An 18,024-nucleotide genomic window follows, 5' to 3' on the forward strand; every position below is an offset into this window, starting at 1 on the left:
TGTACCCAATTTGGGAGTGAACCAGTGGATAGAAGATCTTTCTTTCTGTCTTTCCCTCTCTGTAAATCTGCCTTTCCAAGAAAAGTAAATAAATCATTAAAAAAAAAGATGATATTCCCAATTTAAGGTCAGAAAAAATTACAGATTTCAGAGTTAGAACAAACCTTACACATCATCTAAACCAAGTCTCTCTTTATTAACACATAGAGAAGACCCAGTACTATACTAGTTTTCTCAATTACCCATTTCAAATTTACCATACAATTTTGGCCTTTTCTACTTTAGTTTCTTGAGAATAAGAACTTTAGCCATTTAAAGGATCCTCATATTCCATAATTCCTTGTTTCATGAGAAACTGCATAGCTGTAAATCCTGGGACCTTCGTCTTCTTCCCTACAGGTCAACTCCATACTTCCAGTTCCTATATATCACCCAAAGCAAACAAACACTAATGCAATACACTTCTCTCCATAGATTTATGAAGGAAGTAAACAGACATGTCTATCAACAAATCATTTCATTGTTCCCAAGATGAAAAAAGATTTATACGAATGTCACCCTTTGGAGATGTTAAATATAATCCTAGAGAAATACTAAAGGCCAATTCAGGACACACTGTCTGTGCAATAAGGCCACCTGATGAAATAAAAATCCTACACTGGTAATTTCTTACACTCAGTCTCAGGTGTCATGCCAACATCAAGGGAAGCATCAGTTTGAGAAGGTCATTTGGGAAAATGCACTGTTGATGCTCCAAGTGTCCTCTGCTCTTTCAGTAAGTATTTCTTGGGCATCTTCTCTATGTCATGCATTGAGGTAGATTGGAAGACACAGCAGCAATAAAGCCGAAGTCCTGCCCTACTTACTCTGAGTCCTTCTGATCAGCTCTTTCCCAGCTCCTCTGCTCTACAAGCATCCCCTATCCCTTGAGATGCCTACTGTCTCTCCCCTCTCTCCTTCCTCCTCTTGCAGACCCGACATTCATCAGGCCTTCATCATCTAATGCCCAACCCAATTTTCTGACAGATCTCTCAGTCCTCTTAAAAAAAACAAGTTATGTTTTTTTTGTTTTGTTTTTGGTTTTTTTTCTATTGGAAACACAGACATACAGATAGAAGGAGAGACAGAGAGGAAGAGCATCCATCCACTGACTCACTCCCCCCCCAAGTGGCTGCAACTGAGCCGGAGCTGAGCCGATCCAAAGCAGGAGTCAGGAGCTTCCTCCAGGTCTTCCACACAAGTGTAGGTGTGGGGAGTGGGGTGCTAAAGCCACTCCCGGGATTGGTAGGGGCCGTTACAAGATGGTGGCTGGCCCAGGGCCAAGAGGCGAAGTTGGTCTCGCCAGCAGGTAAACAGGAAGTCGCAGGGATAGGCTAATGCCCTCGCTGGGATTATGTCATTGCTACTGGTCTATCACATAGCGCCAAGTGGACCCACGGGGAGAAGTGATTGGTGGAGAACGATATAAAAGTAGCTGGTAAAAGCTAGGGACGGACGGACAGACAGACGGACGGATGACGACGACGACTACTACGACAAGAAAGATGGGGAGGAGAACGAGGGCTGGAATGAGAAGAATAGGGCAGGGGAAGACAGACGGGGAAAGCGGAGAGAGGGCTGGAAAAGCGGGGAGGAAAGTTAAGTCCAACGGGGAAAGGGGCAGCGGAGAGAAGGATTTAAACACAGCCGCTTTTGGCAGTGAAGGGTCTGGTTGCAGTTCCAGCTTTTCCCAGACCCTCAGAGTATGCCTCGTCATTTTAGTGTCGCTGCTGGGCGGTGACGTGTAGGGTCCCAGGGATTTGGGACATTCTAGACTGCTTTCCCAGGCCACAGGAAGGCAGCTGGAAGGAAAGTGGAACAGCCAGGACAGAGACCAGCACCCATATGGGATCCCAATGGATGCAAAGAAAGGATTTAGCCACTAGGCTATCACAGCAGACCCATCTCCCAGTCTTCTTACCAGCTAAAATGTTTACTGTGATCCATTTACAATTTCAGAAAATTCTTATCTGTTTCGGTTAGCTTTACAGAGTTCCACAGAGCCTACTTCAAGTTTATCAGAGTAGCGTGGCCCACCCTCCAAGTTTTGACTTCAGCTCTTTTGTCCAGATTTTATCAGCAGGAACACTACTGAGAAGTAATTTTAAACTGCATTAATAGTTTGACCACATATTCTATAGGTTTACACAGAGAGAAATGATTTATGAGACAAGTAATTCTTTCATTTATGAGTGTTCAATTCTCATAAAACTTATTTTAAACCAACATAACATGGATAGACTTTAATTTCTTCATAGAAATGAAGTTATTATAGAGTTTTTCACTTCTAGCCAGAAGGCTAATGCCCAACATTTTTATTGCCATTCAAGACAATGGGAAAAGGCCTCTTTGTCAAAACAATGTAAGCAGCATGTTATTTTAGGTCAAAGTGGCTCTACTTCCAATCAGATGGATACTGAGCCAATATGGATACCAGAGTCATCCACATTATCAAATTCAAATCACAAAGCACAGGGCTTTCAGAAGTATGTGCAAGCAATCAATCAAGGTAATAAAATCACAAGAATGAATTTACTATGATAAGGTATCAAAACCTGCACAGTTTTCTTTGCTTACTGTATAACTCTTACTTGATTCTCCCTACAGTAAGTCCAAGGTTTAGGTGCACTTCGCCAAGGACACAGAATTCAGGAGGGTTACCCTGGGTCAATTCTAAAAGCATCCTGGAGAATTTTCTAGAGCTACTTGCAACTTTTTTGATGATGTTGATGCAGGGGTATCTAAACTGCCAGTGTTCTCTGTTTGCCTCACACGAACAGCATGTTCAAGTTAATCCAGCCTGAGAGGTTAAATTAAAAGCTCTTGTCTGTTTAAAAACTTTCCTGAAGGACCGTATCATCCTTCAGCACATGAAGTGAGTCTCTCAATGAGATGAACTTTGTGAGCCCTCATCCTGTTAAAACCACCCAAAGTGAGGTGGGCAAAGGCCAGGCTAAAAAACACAGTACTGGGCCTGGAGCAATGGTTCGATTGGCAATTCCTCCACCTCCAAGTGCCAGGATCCCACATGGGTGCCAGCATGTGCCGGCTGCTCCACTTCTCATCCAGCTCCATTTCTGTAGCCTGGGAAAGCAGTAGAGGATGTTCCAAAGCTTTGGGACCTGGCACCTGCATGGGAGACCTGGAAGAAGCTCCTGGACCCTGACATCAGTTAAAAAAAAAAAAAAAAACAGGACCAAGCTTGATTTGAGCCAAGTCATACAAGTCCCTCTTCCTTAATCACAGCTGAGTTGTTGCCTGATAGTTACAGAAGGTAGCCAGCCTGAAGAGTGCAATGAGTCAAGTAGATAAATTTTCACAGGTAGATTATGTCCTTAAATGTGTTGGTAATTTTTTTCCCACAACTATGTAAAACTATGAGTTCACATGGCTTTGTTCCAGTGCATACCAAAAGCACTTAAAAATGTGTGTGCCTAATAACCAATGACAAATAAGTTACCATGAAGGATATTGGTGAATTTATTTCTGAGATAGCAAGACTAATGATCACTCCCCTAAGAAACATAGGAGTTCTTCCTCTTCCATTCATTCTTTTTTCGTCAAGAACAACTTATTCCAATTCACGTGTTCTTTACTTCTGTTTCTCATTTTCCTCCCCATTTCCAGTGGAAGGGTTAGGAGACATGCCTGGGGAATCCTCCTGCTAATCATGTTTTTACTCCATTACACGGAGCCTATATGGAGAGCTCATATTCAGCTCTTACGTCCCTGTATAGTTGTGCTGGGGGTTTATGGCTTGCATCCACTCTGATTGGCAGATGAATGTGCTATATCATTTGTTACATTCTTTAGTATCAACTGTGTACAATCGCATGCATGTGTACATGCATACATACATATATTATGCATTTATGGAAGGGGAAAGAGACATGTAAAAAACGGGGAGAATCAGCTAGGAACCTGTAGCAGAGCCAGTTATGGAAGCTGTAACTGTCAGAGCTCACATAAATACTCATATGCAGTTTCTGTATACAGTAGCAATGCTCACACACAGAGGAACTGCCTTCAGCCCAGTGCCAGAAATAACTCTCTCCTTTTGGTCTAAACATAGAGCATGGTTAGCAAAAAAAAAAAAAAAAAGGAGGGGGGCAAGAATTTCAAGAAATTTGTTTTCTCCATCTCCAGAGAATTTGGTTCCCAGAAGAAGGATGTGGAGAAAATAGTTCATTTCTGAATCTTTCTGAAGTACATCAAAGTTATATCTATCAATATATCATATGTTCAATCCCTTATATTTAAATACATGAGAAGCAGGGAACATAAAACTCACATAGCAGCATCAACTTCAAGAATTGTGCTGTGGGGCCTAGAGAAATGGCTCAGTGGCTAAATTCTCACCTTGGACGCACCAGGAAAGCATATGGGCTCCAATTTGTATCCCAGCTGCTCCTCCACTTTCCAACCAGGGCTAGGAAAGCAGTCGAGGAGGGCCCAAGGCCTTGGGACCATGCACCCATGTGGAAGACCGAAAGAAGCTCCTGATTCCTGGCTTCAGACAGGCTCAGCTCCAGGCATTGCGGCCACTTGGGGAGTGAACCAGCAGACAGAAGACATCTCTGTCTCATCTTCTCTCTGTAAGTCTGCCTTCCTAGTAAAAATAAATCTAAAAAACAAAGACAGCAACAAGAATTTTGTTATGAGGCCAATGTTGTGGCACAGCAGGGTAAGCCACCACTCAAGATATTACCATTCCAAATGGGCTCCAATTGAAGTCCCTGCTGCTCCACTTTAATCCAATTCCCTTTTAATACGCTTGGGAAAGCCATAAACAATGGCCCAAGTTGGACTCCTGCCACCCATGAGAGACTCATGGAATTTATGGCTCCTGGCTGCTGGCCATCGCAGCCATTTAAGGAGTGAACCAGAAAATCAAAAATCTGTCTGTCTCTCTCTGCCTCTGTCTCTGCATTTCAAATTCATAAATTAAATATTTTTTGTAAAACAGAATTGTATGTGCCCCTGACCATAATAAACTTGAAAAATACCCTTCCCTTTTTTTTAAGACATTTTATTTTTTTAATTGAAAAGGCAGATTTATAGTATAAGCAGATACAGGGAGAAACATCCTGTCCGCTGTTTAACTCCCCAAGTAGCTGCAACGGCTGGACCTGTGCCGATCCAAAGCCAGGAGCCAGGAGCTTCTTCTGGGTCTCCCATGTGTGCATAGGGTCCCAAGGCTTTGGGCTGTCCTCGACTGCTATCCCAGATCTCTTATTTATCTTCCCATGCCCTAGCACATATTGATTAATACTAGTAAACATTTTATTAAAATTTTGAATACTTTACTTAAATATAATTTACACACAATGTCTGTCGTTTCAGTCCCTGTGTTTATCACCACATTCCTTAAAGAGAATAGCTGTTTCCCACCAATCTTGAGCCATGGAGTTTAAAGACCTTATCCCACTCAAACCCAACATGAGTCATGAATCATCTTGTGCAAAATAATCCTCTTTGGCAAAGGCTCAAGGACAGGCATGTGGCACCCAGTTTGAGCCACTCAGCATCAGATCCAGGGCTTTAGTCTCGGCGGGGGACGGGGCCGAAGGGCACAGTAAGAGGCTTTCTCATGTCTGATGGATTTGAAATCTTGGGAGTATGATATCTTGGGAGATAGTAGCCTTTCTGCAACCAAGAGTGGAGATCACATCTGAGAATAAGATCTATATGTGAAACAGAGAGACATGGAGATGACAGGTGGCCCTGGAGATGTTTCTAGATGTCAAGCAACAGGTAAGGTAAGCCAGATTTGCCAGTTACTAATGACACTTAGATTTTTTTTTTTATTGGAAAGGCAGATAGACAGAGAAGAAGATCTTCCATCCACTGATTCACTCCTCAAGCGGCCAAAACGGTCAGAGCTGAGCCAATCCGAAGCCAGGAGCCAGGAGCTTCTTTCCGGGTCTCCCACACGGGTGCAGGGTCCCAAGGCCTTGGGCCATCCTCGACTGCTTTCCCAGGCCACAGGCAGGGAGCTGGATGGGAAGCAGGGCCACTAGAATTAGATCCAGCACCCATATGGGATCCTAGCGCGTTCAAGGTAAGGACTTTAGCCTCTAGGCCACTGTGCCAGGCCCTATTAAACCCATTCAGGTTGAGCATTCCAAGCTGTCTACCAAAGAAACTTAACTTATTTACAGCTTATAACACAAAGATAGCAGTTTGCTCCTACGCATTCCTGCAAGAATACGGAGGGGGCAGACATGGTCAATAGTGAGTTTTGTCAATAAGGGATTTTGCAAGGTGGAGGCTGGGGTTTTGTTGGTTTTGACAACTCTGAATCCAATATTTTTGTTTAATTCATCAAACTGGAGCTTTGCTGTGCACATAATACTTATAAAAGGACCTTACATGGACCCAGCACTGTAGCGCAGTGGCTAAAGTCCTCAACTTGCACTTCCGGGATCCCATATGGGTGCTGGTTTGTATCCCGGTTGCTCTACTTCCTTTCCAGCTCCCTGCTTGTGGCCTGGGAAAGCAGTTGAGGATGGCCCAAAGCCTTGGAACCCTGCACCCTCACGGGAGACCTGGAAGAAGCTCCTGGCTCCCTGACTTTGAAATGGGTCAGCACCAGCTGTTGTGGCCACTTGGGGAGTGAATCAGTGAATGGAAGATCTTCTCTGTCTCTCCACAACTCCGTATGTCTGACTTTTCAGTGAAAGTAAATAAATCTTAAAAAAAAAGGAATCTTACATGGACCAAGTGCTGCTGCTTAAATACTCACACACCACTTATCTGAGTGAGTGCCTGGGTTCAAGTTGTGATTGCACTCCAGTTCCAGTTTACTGTTAAGGCAGGTCCTAGGAGGCAGCAGATGACGACCTGCCACCCACACTGGAGACTGGGATGGAATTCCCATCAGACTGGCTGGGCGTGGCTGACATGGGCCTTGGGAGTCAATCAGTGGATTAGAGATTTCTGTCCATCTCTCACTCTCAATCTCTGTCTTTCAAGTAAAATAATCAGTACACAGTTTTCGAAAATACTTTCATAAGGACTGGCATTGTAGTGTGGTGCATAAAGCTACAGCCTATGCCAGTTTGCGTGTTTCCATGCAGCTCTCTGCTATAGCCTGGGAAATGCAGCAGTTTAAATCCCTGCCAACCAGGTGGGAGACCTGGATGAAGCTCCCTGGCTTTGGCCTGGCCCAGCTGACCATTGCAGCCATCTGGGGAGTGAATTAGTGGATACAAAGTTCTCTCTATATATAACTCTTCTAAATAAGTAACTAAATCTTTAAAAAAAAAAAAAGATAGACCTTATGTGACTTAACTTACATGATTTAACAGAACTTTATAAAAATAGACTTGTAGGGGTGAGCATTTGGTGGAACATTTGGGATGCTGCCTGGGACGCCTATATCCTTTATTGGAGTTTCTAGGTTCAGGTTCTGGCTCCACTTTCGAGTCCAGCTTCCTGTTCCTGCACACCCCAGGAGGGAGCAGGTAGTTGGCTCAAGTAGTTGGGTCTTTGATACCCATATAGGAGACTCAGCCTGACTTCATAGCTCCTGGTTTCAACCTGTCCCATCCTCCCACCCTTACCCCAACTGTAGAAGGCATCTGAGGAGTAAACTAGCAGACAAAATAATTCTCACTCTCTTTCCTATCTCTTTTTCTGTTTTTCAAATAAATCTAAAAAGAAAAAATTAAAACAGACATATTGGGAATTGCGTACCGCGTGGAACGAAAACATTTTCCTATTGCAACTTAATTCCCATATTGTAGAAACTGAAACCAGCCTCTTGTCTGTTTGCTTTAGTCCAAGATGTTTTTGCTTGTCCTTTATCATAAAGAATTCACTGACTTGAGAGTAGTTCAACTGGCCTTGCAAGGCTCCAACCACCAGATTCAAGGAGTCATTTGCTTCTCCAATAGATAAGAACTGTAACGGCCAGTTTTGTCCTGGGGTGCTTTGTGTAGGGGAATTTCAGGTCTGGGCACAATCTGTCCTTTCCTGTAATCCCCAGACCAGCTGGAGCCCACCTGGCCATCATAAATTCCCTAAAGAGCACAGCCTCACTGACCAATTTGAGGAAGGTCATGAACACCATGGACCTACTGGGAACCTGAACATCAAAAAGCTGATTACACACCTCTCAGCCCCAATTCCAGTGTAAGAACCTTCTCTCCTAACTCGTGTGGGAGACCAAGAATTAAGCAATAGCTGCTGCGGGGCTCCTTGCCCTGTGATCTGCAATAAATACCTACAGTCTTCCACCACTCCGATGTTAGCCATTGGTTTTCTGTGCATCAAGTGAACAGACCCAGTTTGTGGTTCTGTAGCAACATCTCCAACTAGTTTGGAATGTTGTTCAGCATCCCAATACAAATATTGTAAGTAGTGCAAATACAAATGGAATTCTGATGCTAATTTTTCCATTTGCGACTCCTTCAGGAATTAAAAATATTAACTAAGTGTGATTACAACAACAGTTTCTATTTTTGTACAGACTTTTCATTACTTGCCTATTTCATATGAGGTTGGAATAAGAGGAGATTGTATCTCAAGACCATGGCCTGCTGAGATCCATCCCAGGTGTGCCAATGCCTGCCAACTCACTCTAAAATACCAAGTACATATCAATAACACTCCCAAAGAGATCTCTCCAGGCTTCCCTAGTATTTCAGACAATTTTTAACTCTATGGTTCTTCCCAATTTAAAAACAAAATGAATTTCACAAACAGAATTGAAATGTCAAATTTTACTACCATCTGGATTTAAAGACTGTAAGGAAAACTAGGTTTGGGTTGTTTTATTTTTGTACCCAACATAAATGTATTACAGTACATTTGTTTTCAGACCATTTACCACCCTGTCTCTATGCATTTCACTCCCAGGGAATAAGATATTCAAGTGAAGAAAGGGAAACTGTCTAGAAAATTCTAAGCGGACCCAATAAATCCGGCAGTCTCATTCGATATCACGGGAAAAAATCTTCCAAATCCTCCTCTTCATCATCATCATGGGGATACACCAGACCTGTTCACTGCACTGAATTTAGAACGGTGAATGTGAGTTAAATTCAGTGGTTATGCTCCTCCAGGGCTTTCAATCTGATGTGTATAGAAACATAAAGGTTATGCGGGCAACTGAACAAAGGTTTTATGGTCCATCCATTTGGAGCTCAGTGCAGCTTCATTGCTCCAGAGCAGGAAAAAGAAGAGCAGCTGTGACCATCAGGCAAGGTAGATCTGTTATGTAAGAGAGGTGACAGTGACAGAGGTGAGTTTACATCACTGCTAACATGGGTAGCCAAGATCTCACCTAAAGGAAGAACCCAGGCCTGTGACACCTGCCAAAGGCGGCTGAGTAGCAACAGCAGAAGAGCCCTCCACCAGCGGATCATCCAGTTCTCTCAGGAATTCTCCAGAATCACAGCAGGCAGCTGGTGTTATAGTGCAGCCAGATAAGCCCCCTTTTGCACCATTGGTGTCCCATATCACAGCACTGTTTTGAGTGTTGACTACTGTGGTTCTGATCCAGCTCCAAGCTAAGGTGTCTGAGGATGCAGCAGATGACCACTCAAGGGCTTGGGCCCTTTCTACCCACTTTGGGAAATCCAGATGAAGGTCCTGGCTGGTGGCTTCTGCCTAGCCCCACCCAGGCCTTTGGGCCATTTGGGTGTGACCCATTTCTCTCTCTAGCTCCCCACTCTTTCTCTAACTCAACTTTCTAAACAACTTTTTAAAAAGATTTTTTTTAATTGGAAAGTCAGATTTACAGACAGAAAGAAATACGGAGAGGAAGATCTTCCATCTGCTGATTCACTCCCCAAGTGGCCACAATGGCCAGAGCTGAGCTGATCCAAAGCCAAGAGCCAGGAGTTTCTTCTGGGTTTCCCATGCAGGTCCAGGGTCCAAAGGCTTTGGGCCATCCTCTACTGCTTTCTCAGGCCTCAGGCTGGGAGGGAAATGGAGTAGCTGGGACATGAACCAGCACCCATATGGGATCCTGGTGCATGCAAGGTGAGGACTAGGCACTAGGCTACAGTGCTGGGCCCTCCAAACAAATTCTTAAATTGTTTCGTCAAAAAAAAAAAAGGAAGGAAGGAAAGAAGGAGGAAAAGAAAAGAAAAGAAGAAGAAAGAAAGGAAAGAAAGGAGTGAAAGGAAAGAAAGAAACAAAGAAAAAGAATTATAAGAGGCTGGTCAAGGACAACCCAGATTTTAGAGACATGGAAACTTGGACCCTAAGAAGTTATAATTTGACTTGGCTGACTTGAGAGAAGCATGGTGAGAACATGTGCCACAAAATGCTACATTGACTTTAGGCCAAGATTCCCTGGATGGAAATTTGGCTCTGACTGGCTTGGTCTCTCCCCCACCAAGGCGTTCCTCATATGTTCATTCATTCATCCCCAACACACGGTTCTGCTACATCCTATGCACTGTGCAAAGTGCTGGACACACAGCTCTAGAAGACAGTTAAGTTCGTCATCAGCAACCAAGCTTGTGCTTAGCAGGGAACATAGATTTTCTTTTTATTCTTGTGTTTGTTGTAGTAAAATATGCAAAACAAAAACATTCCTTTTTCAGCACTTTTATGTGTGTAGTTCAGCAGCATCAAATAAATTCACATTTGTGTGACCATCATGACACCTATTTCTAAGGCTTTTTTCCATCTCAGCAAGGAAAAAAGAAAAATTTAACTCACTAAATAACTAATAACTTGCTATTCTTTTCTCTCCCTAGTCCTTGGAAGCCACCATTTTATTTCCTGTCTCTATGGGACTATAAGATTCTCGGTACCTCAGGTAATCAGAATCACATAATGAGCCCGGCGTGATAGCGTAGTAGTTAAAGTCCTTGCCTTGCACGTGCCAGGATCCCATATGGGCGCCGGTTCCCAACCCGGCAGCTCCACTTCCCATCCGGTTCCCTGCTTGTGGCCTGGGAAAGCAGTTGAGGACGGCCCAAAGCCTTGGACCCCTGCACCTGTGTGGGAGATCCAGAGGTGTCTCCTGGCTCCTGGCTTCAGATTGGCTCAGCACCAGCTGTTGCGGTCACTTGGGGAGTGTACCATCGGACGGAAGATCTGTCTCTCCTCCTCTCTGTATATCCGCATTTCCAATAAGAATAAATAAACCTTTTTAAAAAAAGAATCATGTAATATTTGTCTTTTTTCTATATAGCTTCTTTCAGCTAACATTTGGCATCATATCTCATTCATATTGCGACCTGTTTATTGACTCACTCCTCCTTGTGGCTATTTGGCTAACACAGATATGACCGTTGGATTATCATTATCATTTCAACTCCCTGTTCTAAACTCTTTTAGACACACTCAGAAGCGAATTTCTGAATCGTATGGTAAGTATATTTATAAATTTTTGAGGAGCCATCATGCTGTTTTTCACAGTGGCTCCACAATTTCGCATCACCACGAGCAGTATACAAGTGCTCTGATTTCTCTACATCCTCATCAACTCTCATTATTTTGTTTGTGAAGCGTATTTGCATTTCCCTAATGATCAGGGAGGCTGCACATCTTGTCATGTCTGTACAAGTCACCTGTATATCTACTTTGGAGAAGTGTTTATTCATTTTAGAAATTTTTTATGTTATTGGATATTAATCCCTTATAAGATATGTGATTTACAAATATTTTTCTTCCATCCTAGGGATTTTTTTTCCCACTCTGTTGATGGTGTCCTTTGATGTAAATTCAGATTTAGATGAAAATTGCAAGTATCAGGCATATTTGAATACAAAGGTATAAAAATGAATAATAAAAAAACTTGTCATAGTTTGAGAGGGTGGAGCACTCCCTCTGTCATTCATCAGTCCAACATTCATATATTCTGGGCACTGGGGATAGAACAATGAAAACAACAAACTCCCCAGCCCTAAGGGGCTCCTAAGCAAATGACATTGGTACAGTGACATCCAAGTTGAAAAAAGAAACATCAGGAGCAATTTTATGGGGGCTGAGCTTGGGAGTTAAGAGAAAACAAAGACACAGAGTGGAAGGGAACCAGAAACAGTAAGTCTGAATGCTGTTTAGGGAACAGAGTGGAGGTGACTAAGCCTTGAGCAGAAGAGGCAACTAAAACACAAGTCTGAAAAAGTTGGAAAGCCTACATTTTAGAGAGTCATACTCGACAGTCTTACCCAATAGCCGAGACACTGTAATACAAGTAAGAATTCATCATATAGGACCAGAAATAGTTCAGCAAGTTCAGTTTGTATGCATGGAGTGCCAGAGCCATGGGGAACATGTCAATCCTAAAGACAGATGTAAAAGCTGTAACGCAAGGAAAATAGTTCGAGAGAAGAAAATTCTAGAAGTTACATGTTGAAAAAAGCATGAAGGATGGGCAAAGCATAAAATTCCATGGTGAAGGAGGCCAAGAAGCAGGACTGGAGACAGGAGATATTACCATTGAATTAGATCAGAAGGACCATGCTCTTTTCACTCAACAAGGGGAAGACCTTTTGTTGTGTATGGACATACAACCGGTTGAAGCGTTGCATTATGTGGTTCCTGAAACCAATTTTCACTCTTTCTCTTTTAAAAAAAAATTATTTTATTTTTATTGGAAATACAGATATTCAGAGAGGAGGGCAGGCAGAAAGGAAGATCTTTTATCTGCTAATTCACTCCCCAAGCAGCTGCCAACAGCCATGTGCCGATCTGAAGCCAGGAGCCTAGAGCTTCTTCTAGGTCTCCCACATAGGTACAGGGTCCCAAGGCCTTGGGCCGTCCTTGACTGCTTTTCCAAGCCACAAGCAGGGAGCTGGATGGGAAGCAGGGCCACTGGGATATAAACTGGCACCCATATGGAATGCCAATGTATTCAAGGCAAGAACTTTAATCATTAGGCTACTGTGCCAGGCCCACCAATTTTCACTCTTGACAACCAAAGCAAAATCATCACCTCTGACCCAGGTCAGACTGTCTAGCCTGTAGATACCAACGTGTGCTAAGTGAAGACATGCTGATTATCATAGACCTTATGAAAGGGGTTGCCTTGTCATTGAGTTTAAGGTCAACTTTCCTGAGAATGACTTTTTCTCTCCTGATAAATTCTCTTTACTGGAAAAACTTCTTTCTGAAAGGAAGGAGGTAGAAGAGACTGACGATATGGATCAGTAAGAACTCATGGACTTTGATCCAAACCAGGAAAGCGCCATTATTGTGAAGAGTCAAACGAGCCAATGTTCAGTTAGGGCCTCTGGTCCCTGGTGAAGTTATTTTTTGAAAATATTAATGCTAATATTAAATATAAAATATTAAATCATGACTCCCCCCTATTTTTGCCACCTTTGGAAAGAAGAGTTCCTCCAGGTTTCTGGTTTTACCATAAGAATGGCAACTAGACTGCTAGATGGAACCCCTATTGGTGGGAATCAGATAAAGACAGGGTGTCTCTGATCCTGGTGAAGTGATACTAATTTGCTATCCACATTTTTAAAGTTTTTTTTATATTTTTATTGGAAAGTCAGATATACAGAGGAAGAGAAAGACAGAGAAAGATCCTCCATCCATTGATTCACTCCCCAAATGGTCACCAATGGCCAGAGCTGTACTGATCCAAAGCCAGGAGCCAGGAGACACCTCTGGATCTACCACACAGGTGCAGGGGTCCAAGGCTCTGGGCCGTCCTCGATTGCCTTTCCAAGCCACAAGCAGGGAACTGGATGGAAAGCGGGGCCACTGGGATCAGAACTGGCACCCATATGGTTTCCCAGCACGTTCAAGGCATGGACTTTAGCCGCTAGGCTACTGTGCTGGGCCCTGCTGTCCACATTTTTATGATGAGACTATTGGTCTTAACTAATAATGTCTCTGGTGTAGTCACAGGAATGGCAGTGACTGACTACAGTACAGTGCAAGAGATAACTGGATAGACAAGTTCAAAAAATTGAGGTACCTGAAGTGGACATCTAGCTCAATTAAGACATTCACATCCTCTATGGAAGTACATGAGCTCAATAGCTATGTTGGGCTCTTGACTCCAGCTGCTGCTAATGCACTCCCTGGGAAACAGTAATGCTAAACTCCAGCAGCTGGGCTCCCGACACCCATGTAGGAGGTCATGATTATGTTTCTAGCTCTTGGCTTTCATCTGGTCTAGCCCCAGCTGTCATGCTGAGTATTTAGCCAGAAGTCAGGTCATCAATTTGCCCTAGATCACAGCAGGAATGTTAGGGCTGGGTTAGGGAAAACAGCCTTCCACCGGACCAGCTCAGCCTAGGCTCCAAGTCGTCCCGTGGACAGTGCTAGGTGGTACCTCATGGAAAACAGTAACTGCCATTGAGACCCCTTTCGGTCTGGTCTCTTAACTGTGACATGGCCCCAGTCTGAGCACTCGAAGGGCTGCTGGTCACCTTCCAGGGGGCCAGACAGAAGGACCATCATCTGTTTCAGGTCAACTGGACAATAAGAACAAGGGAGGAGATGGGTGATCAGTGTCCCCCTAGAGAGGGTCATCATGTCCACTTCTAGTCTCCTTTCAACAAAGTTCTGCCCCTTTTGTCCCAGTACTCCACACTGTGTCTCTGCAGACCCCAGACAAGTCCTCTTCTTCCATGACCATTCTTCCAGCAATTGACATAAACTAGTTATGATTTAACTGTCTTCATGAACTACTTTTAAAAATGCCAATAACATTTGAGACATTGGACAGCTAGTACCCCTTCTCATCCTTTGTTCCTCTTACCAAAATAAACATAAGTCCCCAGATGCAGGCGACTACCTAGATTGCATTGTACCTAGGCAAGTGTTAATACTGCTGGGAGAAAAGCAGTTAATAGCTCGCAAGCATTCTGGGCCTGCTTAATGCCAAATTTGTGTTAACTACACCAATATGCCAGCATAGCTATTCTTTCTTTTCTTTTCTTTTCTTTTTTAAAGTGGCTGACCAGGACACTGCACTTGCAGGCAAATGAGGGGGCTGAGACAGGGTGGTTTGGAAGAGGAATACCCAGGACATCTGCCAGCACTTCTCACATCTCAGATGAACTCTCTGGGTCAGACCAATGCACCTACCCATGGGAGACCTGAGCCAGGCTAGTTGGCATCAACCACTGCCCATCGGCACACACAAAAGCTAAAGTTTAGCCCTACTGGGCTAGTCCACAGTATCCACTCATGAGTGTCAGGACATAGGGCAGGCCATATTAGGCTGGGCCATGACACTAACTGGCACATGAGAAACCAGGCCCAGGGACAGATTCTGTGGGGGATTTGTGGGATCACCCCTTTGGGACTGCAATTCCTGCTGGTTTGCTGAAGAGCTGAGAGTGGTGATGGGCCAAGCTAGGCATAATCACAGAATTCACCAACACTCATGGGAATCGGTATTGAGAGCAGGCCAGACTGATCCAGGCTGCAGCATCCACAGGCACACCCAAGAATTGGATGTGGGGTGGACTGGGCCACAACTTCCACCAGCACACCAAAAGGCCAAAACTGAGGCACAGACTATGCTAGGAAGAGGCCTAGCACCTGCTGGTCTGAATGAGATCTGGGCCTAAGAGTGACCCTGGTAGGGGAAATAGGGAATTCCCCTAGTGTGCTGTGGTTCCCACTGATAAGCACGAGTTTGGGCTGGGTGTAGGCCAGGCCAGGCAAAGCCGCTCCACTTGTTCACAGGTGTGTGGACTGATTCAGGGAGGTGAACCAAGCAGGGCCTGACCAAACCATAACACACTGGCATGCGCCCACTGGAGAGACGGGTTTGGGCTCATCTGGCATGGCTGCAGTACCTTCTAATGAACGTCGGGACTGGAGGTGGGCCTAGTCAGGCTGAGCCAAACACCCACTGGTATGAGGTGGTCTTATAGGTGAGTTCTCATGCTGGCAGACAGTGAGGCAACACAAGCCATGCCAGACTGGGCCATAGCACCCCTCAGCACATGCAAGATCTCAGGCCAGGAGCAAACCTGGTGAGGGTCATGTAAGGCTCCCGTGCTAAGCCACTACTTCCATTGGTGAGGTTGAGAGCTTGGACTGGAGACAGACTTTCTGGGCAGGGCTGCAACACCATTGGCCTGTGTGCAATCTGGGTTTGGGGGAAATCTCAGCTAAGCCTGGCCACAGCATCCACTGGGAGATGCCAGAGCCAGGATAAGTGCCAACTAGCTGGGCTTTGCTGCAGGATCTGCTAGCAAGTGCCAGTACAGGATGCAAGTCATGTCAGACTGGACCACAGTACCCCCTGGAAAGTACAAGATCCAGGACTGGAAATGGGACTAGTAAGGAAATTGTGGGCACTCCTCTGCTGAGTTGCAGCTCCTGCTGGTGGGCATGACAGCCAGGGCTGGATTTGTGGTCTGACTTGGCTCAGCACTGTGCCTCCTTGACTGCTGCTGCACGTGCAGTGGACAGCATGCCCAGGTGCATATGAGGGACAAGACAGCCAGCCTATTTAGGCCTGCAGAGAGGTGGAGTGCCATGTCAGAAAATGGAGCACAGAAGATTGGCTAACTCTCCTGGCTGAGCTTTAGCAGCAAGTGTCTGAGTGGATGCAAGGAGGTAGACTCTGTCAGTCAATGGACCTTGGAAGGATTTTCTCAGCCTTGGAACAACCAGATCAATGGCATCTCAGAACTATAAAGATCATTCAAATAATACCCTCAGAACATTCTCCACACCTAAGATGACATCAAGTGAACATTCCCCATGCCCAGGTACTGATGTAGTTTGGCAGCTGGGAGCAGCTCCCTCCCCATCCCTTCCCCACCCCAACCACATCACCAGATAGAGGAGAAAAGGGAAGAAAAGGAAAATTGGAAGCATTTGTCCCGTACATCTTCCTCCATGCTTCGACCCTTCCCACTATAATCAGTAGTCCTCATGGGTACATATCCTTGTCAACTATGTAAACAGCATCAAAGATAAAATTATCCTTAAAAAGCCAAAATAAATGTAAGTTTAAAAAGACATATTTAAAGATAATAGATGGATGGCTAGATAGTTAGACATAGATGATAGCTGAAGAAGCTGAACGTAGATAGTCAGATAAGTAACTAGGTAGATAAACAGATAGGGAAACATAGATGCATAGATAGATATTAGATAGGTAGGAAACCAAAAGGAAAGGAGGGGAAGGACCAAAAGATAGGTAAGACTTGGTTGACCCTTAGATGTCTGGAGAAATATCTAGTCGTTCTTTGGAATAATTCAGTTCTATAATCTTTAAAAAATTATATTATTTAAGAATCTTATCAGCAAAATTAAGCCCAATTTTCTAATCTTCCCATTTTTAATTCCGAAAATTAGTGCAGCTCGGAAACAAATATAATGAAGCAGGGAAAGGGCTAGAGATGAAATCAGAAGGCTACTCTGGAACTGTCAATGTAACCTCTGGTCATAAAGACCGAGGGTAGGCCGGTGTGATAACCTAATGGCTAAAGTCCTCGCCTTGCACGCACCAGGATCCCATATGGGCGCTGGTTCTAATCCCAGCATCCCCATGCTCCGTCCAGCTCCCTGCTTGTGGCATAGGAAAGCAGTGGAGGACAGCTCAAAGCCTTGAGCCCCTGTACCTGCGTGGCAGACCTGGAAAAAGCTCCTGGCTCCCCTCTTTGGATCAGCTCAGTTCTGGCCGTTGGCGGCCAGTTGGGGAGTGAATCAACAGACAGAACATCCTCTCTGTCTCTCCTCCTCTCTGTAGAGATGAGGGACTTAAAAAAAAAAAAAAAAAGACCCAAGATAGGAATCAGCTGGGAGACAAAATTAGCTTTCTTCCAAAGCATGGCCTCAGTCTGTGCTGCCGAGGCAAGCACCGAAGAGTGGCTTTAAAGAGAAGCTGATATTGCCAGGAAAAAATAGAGTTAAATCAGAACCAGTCTCCCTCATGAAATGGACCTGGCCCTGGCTCTCAGGGAGGAGCCCCTGGTGGAATGGGGCAACTCAAGAAGGGAGTCCAAGGAGCCCTCATTCAAAACTGCTCTTGCGTTTGTGCCTTCAGGGGCCAGACTTCCTCTTTAAACTGTGATTTGACTCTGCTCATTC

The 18,024-nt window shown here is 44.5% G+C and overlaps 1 pseudogene; it reads left to right on the plus strand.

Annotated features, from left to right (window-relative positions):
* Positions 1-5,769: 5,769 nt before the first annotated feature.
* LOC101521402 (dnaJ homolog subfamily A member 1-like) lies at positions 5,770-13,251 on the plus strand (annotated as a pseudogene).
* The last annotated feature ends 4,773 nt before the right edge of the window (positions 13,252-18,024 follow it).

The sequence above is a fragment of the Ochotona princeps genome, chromosome 7, assembly GCF_030435755.1.
Source record: "Ochotona princeps isolate mOchPri1 chromosome 7, mOchPri1.hap1, whole genome shotgun sequence".
Taxonomy (NCBI): Eukaryota; Metazoa; Chordata; class Mammalia; order Lagomorpha; family Ochotonidae; genus Ochotona; species Ochotona princeps.